At 46.4% G+C, this 7,218-nt stretch overlaps 1 non-coding gene across 1 annotated transcript; it reads right to left on the bottom strand.

Annotated features, from left to right (window-relative positions):
- Nucleotides 1-407: 407 nt before the first annotated feature.
- Nucleotides 408-480, bottom strand: TRNAG-ACC (transfer RNA glycine (anticodon ACC)). The gene has a single exon. It is a non-coding gene; the product is annotated as a tRNA-Gly (tRNA).
- Nucleotides 481-7,218: the final 6,738 nt, after the last annotated feature.

Here is a 7,218-nt window from a genome sequence, read left to right as displayed (position 1 = left end):
TCAGCAGGTTTTGCTGGTCAGCTCACACAGAGTCTGCACTATAGGCACTGCAGAAAAACTTTACCTGTGTACGACCAGCAAACCAGCTCACCTAACATCTTCAGGCTAGGGTCTTCAGGTTCTCCTGGTCGACTCACAAACAGTGAAGAAAAAGAGCTCACATTGAAGGTGTTGCACCTAAACTGTGCTTTGTATTGGCAGATTTCACTTACGACTGCCAGAGGGGCAAGGCGTGGCAAGAGCTTTGAGTTTGCCTGACTGTGAAAAAGTTAAGCACTGTTTCGAACCGGGGACCTTTCACGTGTGAGGCGAACATGATAACCACTACACTACAGAAACCTAGTGTTGCTGCTTTTCAGTGCCTTACTGAAAGCGATTGTGGCAAAAAAGCACTAGGGTGTGCACAGTGTTTCTGCCCGGTTTCGAACCGGGGACCTTTCGTGTGGTAGGCGAACGTGATAACCACTACACTACAAAAACCCACCTCGATGGCACTTTGCGGGTTGGGTGGTCGGAGGTTGGGGTCACCTTATTGACTATTATTTGTTTCTGGTTATTTGATAATCTGAGTTATGTTTACCGTCCTTGCAAATTATACTCTTGGGTAATGAAGAAAACAAGGAAGAAAGCCCATCTCAGATGCCTATCTTGATGCAAATAACATCCTCAAAACAGCCAGTACTGGAAAAATACACTGAGTCATGGATATCACCTCTAGGTTTTCCACACACTTTTCTCACCAGGTCAGCTGAAAACATACACCAATGGTCGTAAGGTTTTCCAGCTCAGCTGACTAAGCAGGAAAACCAAAGTCCACATTCCAATTGCCTTTGGGTCCATAAAACAAGTTTGCCTAAACACTAAACACTTACAGCGATGGTCAGCAGGTTTTGCTGGTCAGCTCATACAGAGTCTGCACTATAGGCACTGCAGCAAAACTTTACCTGTGTAGGACCAGAAAACCAGCCCACCTAACATCTTCAGGCTAGAGTCTTCAGGTTCTCCTGGTCGACTCACAAACAGCGAAGAAAAAGAGCTCACATTGAAGGTGTTGCACCTAAACTGTGCTTTGTATTGGCAGATTTCACTTACGGCTGCCAGAGGGGCAAGGTGTGGCAAGAGCTTTGAGTTTGCCTGACTGTGAAAAAGTTAAAGGCAAGCACTGTTTCTGCCTGGTTTCAAACAGGGGACCTTTTGCGTGTGAGGCGACCGTGATAACCACTACACTACTGAAACCCATTCTTGCTGCTTTGCTGTGCCTTGCAAACCGAAAGTCTACGCTAAAGTACGATGGGTGAAACAGGCTGCTGTAGGCAACTGAACACTTACAGCGATGGTCAGCAGGTTTTGCTGGTCAGCTCATACAGAGTCTGTACTATAGGCACTGCAGCAAAACTTTACCTGTGTAGGACCAGCAAACCAGCTCACCTAAAATCTTCAGGTTAGAGTTTTCAGGTTCTCCTGGTCGACTCACAAACTGTGAAGAAAAAGAGCTCACAAGAGATCACAAGGTGTTGCTAAACTGTGCTTTGTATTGGCAGTTATACTGCGGCAGGTTGGCCCGGCTGCGCAAAGCGTCAGAGCTATACGTGGCGCGCGCGCCCCCCCCCCCCCGCCGGCTGCAATGATCGGATTCGAAACCAGAACCGATCAATCTCCAGGCCCAGGCCAATGAAATCTGGCCTGGACCTGGTGATCGGTCCTGGCGAATGAGATCCTTACCCTGTATGTGTAAGTGCAAACACTGATAGGGGAAGTGATGTCATCTCTCCTCGTGTCGGCCTTTTACGTTCCAGACCGAGGAGAGAGAGCATCTAACAGTAAGTGCACCAACACTACACTGACTCCAGTCCACGTAGGTACACTTGCCACCCCCCGATCACCCCCCCAGTTAACCCCTTCACCCCGTCACTGTGTGACACAGTGCAGCATTCAGATTTTTTTTTGATCGCTGTACTGGTGTCATTAGTGACAAAAATCAGCGTTAGGGTAATTAGTCTTAGGCCCAGATAGGTCTAGGGACCCCTCCTAACCTCCCCTAATAAAGGTTTAACCCCTTGATCACCCCCTGTAACCTGTGAACGCTGTCACGGGGGACGCACGTTAGCTAGTTTATTTTTTATAGAGTCAGGGCACCCGCCGTATTTTACCTAAATAAAGGTTTAACCCCCTGATCACCCGGCGGGTGATCAAAGTTAGGTTTTAGCATCAGATAGGGTCTGCGTCGCCCCAGGCAGCGTCAGATTAGTGCCAGTAGCGCTAACACCCACGCACCCACCATACACCTCTCATAGTAGTATAGTGTCTGAACGGATCGATATCTGATCAGATCTATACTAGCGTCCCCAGCAGTTTAGGGTTCCCAAAAACGCAGTATTAGGGGGATCAGCCCAGATACCTGCTAGCACCTGTCTTTAGCCCCTCTGCCCAGCCCAGCCAAGCCCACCCAAGTGCAGTATGAATTGATCACTGTCACTTACAAAAACACAAAACACATAACTGCAGCGTTCGCAGAGTCAGGCCTGATCCCTGCGAACGCTAACAGGTTTTTTTTGCAGCATTTGAAGCAGTCGCTGACAGTCAGGTGCTTTTTTTCTTGTGAGTCTCACTACTGTACCAATAAATTTAGAGACCAAAATGTCAAATCGAAGGTACAGAAGTGAAGAGGCCTACACGTTTCTGAGCATGACAGATGGCGAAGAGGAAATCACTCATCTGTCAGATTCAGACTCAGAATATGAACCTGTAGATAGCAGCGGCACCCTAACAGCTCTGACGACGGAGTTGTGGTCCCTGCCAAGGTCAGGCGTACCAGACTCCGTTCTTCTGCTGTCGTTGAGGTGCAAGAACCGCAGGGATCTCGTATGGAGCAGAGAGCCAGTACTAGCGCCACTCATCCTGGTGAACTGGCAAGCACCAGAGGCCTAGTTCATCCTGGTCGTACATCCAGCACTGCAGTAACACTTGGTGACGTGGCGAGTCTCATAAGTGCAGTTCAAGCTGGCGAGGTGGCTAGCACGAGTAGTGTCCCGCTGCCACCAAGAAGAAGACAAACACAGAGGCCCGTCGAGCTCATAGTGCCCTTCCTGCTGCATTCGCCAATCCTAATTGGGAGCCCACCACTTCTGCAGCACCCGTACTTCCCCCATTCACTGGCCAACCCGTAATTCAGGTGGAAACAATTGATTTTACGTCACTTGATTTTTAATTTGCTGTTTTTCACCAAAGAACTCTATAGATCTATTGTGGACCAAAGCAATTTGTATGCTGGTCAATTCATCGCCGCTAATCCCCAGCTGACCCTTGCCAGAGATTGGAAACCAATTACGGTTTCCAAATTTAAGACCTTCCTGGGCCTATCCCTCCTCATGGGCATAACTAAAGAGAGTGAGTTGCGGTCATATTGGTCTACTGACCCAATTCACCATATGCCCATGTTCTCTGCCTCCATGACCAGGACACAATACGAGCAGATCATGCAATTCAATTCAGAGACAATGAACTCTGCGGTCCTCGGGGTGACCCTGGATTTGATCGGCTCTACAAAATTCGGCCCCTCGTAAACCACTTCAACCAACAGTTTGCAGCCTTGTTTACTCCCCATCAAGTTGTCTGCGTTGATAAGTCCCTGATTAAGTTTTCTGGCCGCTTGTCTAACAAACAGTATCTTCCCAGCAAGCGTGCCAGATATGGGGTCAAGATGTATAAGCTCTGTGACAGGGCAACAGGCTATACACATAGTTTTATGGTTTACGAGGGAAAAGATAGTCACGTAGAGCCGGAGAACTGCCCAGACTACATAGGGAGCGCTGGTAAGATTGTGTGGGACTTGGTGTCACCCTTATTCGGAAAGGGGTACCACTTGTACGTGGAGAATTATTACATAAGCATGCCACTTTTTTGTCACCTTTTTGATTATGGAATTAGCGCATGTGGCACCGTGCAATCTAATCGCAGGGGCTTCCCCCAATGGCTTGTAGAATCCCGACTTACAGTCAGGGCCATAAATATTGGGACATCAACACAATTCTAATCTTTTTGGCTCTATACGCCACCACAATGGATTTGAAATGAAAACAAAGATGTGCTTTAACTGCAGACTTTCACCTTTAATATGAGGGTATTTACATCCAAATCAGGTGAACAGTGTAGAAATTACAACAGTTTGTATATGTGCCTCCCACTTTCTAAGGGACCAAAAGTAATGGGACAGATTAACAATCATCCATCAAACTTTCACTTTTTAATACTTGGTTGCAAATACAGCCTGAAGTCTGGAACGCATAGACATCACCAGACGCTGGGTTTTATCCCTAGTGATGCTCTGCCAGGCCTCTACTGCAACTGTCTTCAGATCCTGCTTGTTCTTGGGGCATTTTCCCTTCAGTTTTGTCTTCAGCAAGTGAAATGCATGCTTAATCAGATTCAGGTCAGGTGATTGACTTAGCCATTGCATAACATTCCACTTCTTTCCCTTACAAAACTCTTTGGTTGCTTTTGCAGTATGCTTCGGGTCATTGTCCATCTGCACTGTGAAGCGCCATCCAATGAGTTCTGAAGCATTTTGCTGAATATGAGCAGATAATATTGCCCAAAACACTTCAGAATTCATCCTGCTGCTTTTGTCAGCAGTCACATCATCAATAAACACAAGAGAACCAGTTCCATTTGCAGCCATACATGCCCACGCCATGACACTACCACCACCATGCTTCACTGATGAGGTGGTATGCTTTGGATCACGAGTAGTTCCTTTCCTTCTCTATACTCTTCTCTTCCAATCACTCTGATACAAGTTGATCTTGGTCTCATCTGTCCATAGGATGTTGTTTCAGAACTGTGAAGGCTTTTTTAGATGTTGTTTGGCAAACTCTAATCTGGCCTTCCTGTTTTTGAGGCTCACCAATGGTTTACATCTTGTGGTGAACCCTCTGTATTCAGTCTGGTGAAGTTTTCTCTTGATTGTTGACTGTGACACACATACACCTACCTCCTGGAGAGTGTTCTTGATCTGGCCAACTGTTGTGAAGGGTGTTTTCTTTCCAAGGGAAAGAATACTTCGGTCATCCACCACAGTTGTTTTCCGTGGTCTTCCGAGTCTTTTGGTGTTGCTGAGCTCACCGGTGTGTTCTTTCTTTTTAAGGATGTTCCAAACAGTTGATTTGGCCACACCTAATGTTTTTGCTATCTCTCTGATGGGTTTGTTTTGTTTTTTCAGCCTAATGATGGCTTGCTTTACTGATAGTGACAGCTCTTTGGATCTCATATTGAGAGTTGACAGCAACAGATTCCAAATGCAAATAGCACACTTGAAATGAACTCTGGACCTTTTATCTGCTCCTTGTAAATGGGATAATGAGGGAATAACACACACCTGGCTATGGAACAGCTGAGCAGCCAATTTTCCCATTACTTTTGGTCCCTTAAAAAGTGGGAGGCACATATACAAACTGTTGTAATTCCTACACCGTTCACCTGATTTGGAGGTAAATACACTCAAATTAAAGCTGAAAGTCTGCAGTTAAAGCACATCTTGTTTCATTTCAAATCCATTGTGGTGGTGTATAGAGCCAAAAAGATTAGAATTGTGTCGATGTCCCAGTATTTATGGACCTGACTGTAGATGGGGGGAGAGAGCCTGCTTGAAGTGTAATAATTTGTTAGCAGTGAAGTGGAGGGAATGTTTTCGTTCTGTCCTCGCCTCATGCAGACACGACAGTCCAAATTCCTACGGCGACTGGTGTTGTGGAGAAACCCCTCTGTGTCCACGAATACAACCTTAATATGGGAGGGGTGGATCTCAACGACCAGTTGTTTTCGCCGTACCTAATTGCCCGTAAGGCCAGACGCTGGTACAAAAAAGTGTCTGTATATTTATTTCAATTGGCTCTGCTGAACGCTTTTGTGCTATACAAAGCTTCAAGACGGACTGGATGCTTCCTTCAATTCCAGGAAGAGATCGTCACAGCCCTTCTGTTTCCAGACGGTGCTTTGGCCCACCTTCCCAATGCAAATGCAGTGAGCCGGCTGCATGAGAGGCATTTTCCTTATGTCCTCCCTGGTACCCCTACCCAAAGAACACCCCAAAGAAGATGTCGTGTCTGCAGAAAACGCGGATTTAGGCGTGACACCTGCTTTTATTGTCCCTCCTGTCCTGACCAACCTGGTCTCTGCATCAGTGACTGTTTCAAATGCTACCACACACTAGTTGAGTATTATCATAGGGTACAGCACCACGCAGTCCTAGGCACACATACACAGGGTCTCGAAAGATGTGATGCCCATCACATTTTGAGAGACCCTAATCTGCAATGTTCAGTTTACAGTTATTTTACAGTTTTTATAGATTTGAAAAAAAAAACACACAAAAACACAAAAAAAAAAAAAAATCCAAAAATAGTTGTGGTTGTATTTTTCTTCTCTCTCTGCCTATTGTTTTCTCTCTTATGTTCGCTCTCTACTGTCCACTATACTGTTCGCTCACTATTGTTCTATATCTATTGTTCTCGCTCTGTTTTACTTTTACTATGTTTTATTGTATTTGCTTTGCAGGTATGTTAAGTCTTATAGGGCGTACACACGGTCGGACTTTGTTCGGACATTCCGACAACAAAATCCTAGGATTTTTTCCGACGGATGTTGGCTCAAACTTGTTTTGCCTACACACGGTCGCACAAAGTTGTCGGAATTTCTGATCGACAACCACGCGGTCACGTACACCACGTACGACGAGACTAGAAAAGGCCGGTTCAGAACCAAGCGCGACACCCTTTGGGCTCCTTTTGCTAATCTCGTGTTAGTAAAAGTTTGGTGAGAGACGATTCGCGCTTTTTCAGACTCGTGGCTTTCAGAACGTTTTCTGCCGTTCAGTTTGTGCTTGTGGGTTTGTATCTGCTCTTCAGTGCGTGCAGTCAGTTCGTATCGGAGTTTTCTGTGTGATCTTGCCTGCTCGTTGCTGTTTTTCAGGTCGCTCTTCACAGGCCTTGCTGTTCTTCAGTGCGTTCTGTTACTTCGTTCTGAGCAGCCGACCGTTTTCTAGCCATGTTTCGTATGCGTACTCCTCGTAGAGTTCGTGCTGTGCGGGGGCTTGGTGTTGGGGTCCTGACCTTGACACAAGTCCAGTCCATGAACAGGGTGGGGAGGAGTTCATGGACCAAGAATTGGTTGCTTCAGCGTGACCAGTTCTGTCATATGCCTTTGCTCCGTGAGATCCGTGAG

This window comes from Aquarana catesbeiana, linkage group LG03, assembly GCF_042186555.1.
Source record: "Aquarana catesbeiana isolate 2022-GZ linkage group LG03, ASM4218655v1, whole genome shotgun sequence".
In the NCBI taxonomy this organism is placed as follows: domain Eukaryota; kingdom Metazoa; phylum Chordata; class Amphibia; order Anura; family Ranidae; genus Aquarana; species Aquarana catesbeiana.
Note: the sequence above shows the minus strand (reverse complement) of the source record. Positions and strands in the feature narration are given on the sequence as shown.